The sequence below is a fragment of the Nanorana parkeri genome, unplaced genomic scaffold (assembly GCF_000935625.1).
Source record: "Nanorana parkeri isolate BGI_ZX_2015 unplaced genomic scaffold, ASM93562v1 scaffold1724, whole genome shotgun sequence".
Taxonomy (NCBI): Eukaryota; Metazoa; Chordata; class Amphibia; order Anura; family Dicroglossidae; genus Nanorana; species Nanorana parkeri.
Window position 1 is genome coordinate 149,274 of NW_017307992.1, and position 3,146 is coordinate 152,419.

A 3,146-nucleotide genomic window follows, 5' to 3' on the forward strand; every position below is an offset into this window, starting at 1 on the left:
CGCGCTGTGTAACAGGTGGAAGGGAACTCATTAAGCGCTCATTCACAGAAGCTTCCTGCGTTTGTTTTATTGAAAGGCGGAAGAAATTGATCGGGGGGAACAAACAATCTGCCCACAGGTGCTGCGTACAGCCAGCTGCCTATAGAGATCAATGGCTGTACGTGGGTACGCACACGAGTACTGTCTGCATTCAGGGTTGTGTGTCTGTACGCATGCGCACACCCATGTGTGGCCATTTATAGCCATTGATTTCTATAGGCAGCTGTACGCATCGCCTTTGGCTCCCGGGCAGGGAAATATGCCAGAATGTATGCTGAATGTCCCCGGGCAGCCATGTGCATGAGACCTAAATGCACATGAATGCATATGATCAGTGGCGTCACAAGGGGGGGGTGAGGGGTGTACGGGTAACACCATTGGAGATGTGACACCAAAATGACTGACAGTCATTTTGGTGTCACCCCCCCCCCTCTAAAACAAATCGGGCTAAGTCATGGACCGAGAGCCCGACAGTGTCAGGAGCGAGGAGGGGACCCGGCGGCATAACTCATCCCGCCGGTTTAACAGCATGGTGACCCACAAAAATACTGGAGTTTAGCTTTCAACTGTTAGGATCTAATTTTTTGTCAGTGTGTGTGCCTACATTGGGGGGACTTGTTCACTTCTTGTGGAGAAAGATTCAGGTGTCATCAGCGTGAGGATGGTATTGCAAGCCATGGGAGGTCATCAACTGACCCAGGGAGATGTAGAAGGGGTCTGAGGCCCAAGCCCTGGAGAACTCCTGCAGAAAGAGGAAGAGACGGAGTTGTAGGAGACCTTGAAGGATTATTAAAGGAGAACTATGGGGTCAGTGTTTTTCCCCATAGTTCTCCTTGGGGTAACGGGAGGACACAAACTAGCGTCCTCCCGTCACCCTAAAGATTTAGATGTAATGTATGTTATAAGAAGATCGGGGGATCATTTTTGTCCATCCTCAGTGGAACTACAAAGTAATTTCAGTTCACCTGTTGGAGATCCACCATGTTGATTGTATGGGCTGACATTTCACCATGAGAATACAATGTCTACCCCGCACTACTGAGTATCTGGCTTGTCACACCTATTTGTATTGTGCAGGATGTCGCCAGCTGGGAGCCTATCAGACATATTGATCGGTTTTGTGATTTCAATGTAGACATGTTTATGGTTTGATGGCCCCATTAGGAACAGGAGTCTCTAAACGAGAACATTCACATTACTCTGTGTGGATTTATGGTGTGAACGATAGGTACCCGGTACCATGAAGGGGATGTGGGGGGAAGGTGGATTTATATTTTAAGGGGGAAATACTGTATATTGTGATGATTTAACTTATGTAGACACAATGACATTGCGAAAGGGATACAGCTATCTGTGTATATATACACTGAGTGGCCAGATTATTATGACCCCCCCCATCAGTACTTGGTTGGGCCGATTGAATACGGGTTATTTCATTGAGTACTTATTATTGATAACTGTATATATATATATTGTGGCATTGTGAGGCAATACCACGGTGTTAGGTGGCCTCAAAGTCACCAAGGGTTCTCAGCCAGAGGGGCTGAGTGGCATGTATAACTGAATACAGAGCTGCGTTAATTAGTATCTTTTATATCTACCCGGAGTTCGTCTTTAAGCAATAATCAATAACGGGTTGAGCACGTGTTCATCTGAGATAGATTGTTTGTATGGGAGAAAAGTCGATCTGCAGAACTGAAATCGTTCATCTGACTGACTGTCTCCATTTCATTTTTCCCCATTTTTTTTTTTTTTGGAACAGTCTCAATAAAGAATACTTTGTTGTTGTTGTTGTTGTTGTTGTTGATAGGAGCCGTTGTTGCTGTTTATGGTTTGATCTCGCCCTCCGATAGATCAATAAGCCATCAGTCTGCCCAGAGTCGTCTCCCGTCTGTAGCAGGAGCCATCCCACGCGGGCTTGTAAAATATTAAGGGGTCGGACCCGTGTGGCCATACCGTATGTGATAAAACAGAATGCGTTTGCCTTTTATCACTTATTTATTACAAAGCACAAACACGGACCTGGCCGGGATCGCATGGCGGCTCTGCGCTCTGAATACGCAAGCGTTGGCGCAGGTCGTATTTCAATATCAAGGACTCTCCGGGGTCAGCGGGTCAGCCTTGTACTACTGTGAAGATGCTTCAAAGGAGTCTTATCAAAAGAGGCGCGCTTCCGTGGAAAAGGGACTTTTGCATTACAAAGCGTGACACGCGGCGGGCGCACGCCTGTAACGCGCACGCATGCTTTTTGATGGATTAAAATAGAAGTCGTGTCTATGTCCTCGCCTGAAAAGGCGGATATTGGTTCTCCCCAATGAATTACTATTCTGATTATTGTTACTTTCTACCAAAGATTGAATTTGCTCCGTCGTACCGAGCGCGTGACACAAGCGGATAATACCGAGCCATTTGGCGGTATTTACTAATGTAATGCTGATTTTGTAGCATGAGAAAAGCGCACTGAGAATATCAAAGAGACCACTCCAACCTTCACCCCACTCCAACCTTCACCGCACTCCAACCTTCACCGCACTCCAACCTTCACCTCACTTTAATCTTAAAGTGACACTTAATTTAGGAGTTGAATCATAATAATTCATTCAAGTACCTTCAACAATGTATCTTATTTGTGTATCACTCGGCTGTAGATCCTCCAATCATCTCTGACACTGTCCTTCCTTCTGGAGGGGGGGCTACGTCTGTTCCCCATGGTCCCTGTGTCACTGTAACATGACTCCGACCTTAACCCCTTACAATCCAATGACACATGACCTCCTCTCCTCCAACACCTGAATGGAGATGAGATGAGTATGTGCTGCTGGGGAGGGAATCTCATATCGATCGACCTTTTCTTTTCTTTTTAATCTTTCTGGCTTGCTTTCAGTTGAGCAAAAGTGTCTTTGCTCTCTCTCTATCTATCCATCCATCCATCCATCCATCCATCCATCCATCTATCTATCTATTATCTATATGAGTCCTCGCCCCAAAGGAGCTTACAATCTAATATCCCCACTGCAACCATACACACACACACTAAAGGGACCAGTTTGATATCTATCTATCTATCTATCTATTATCTATCTATCTATCTATCTATCTATCTATCT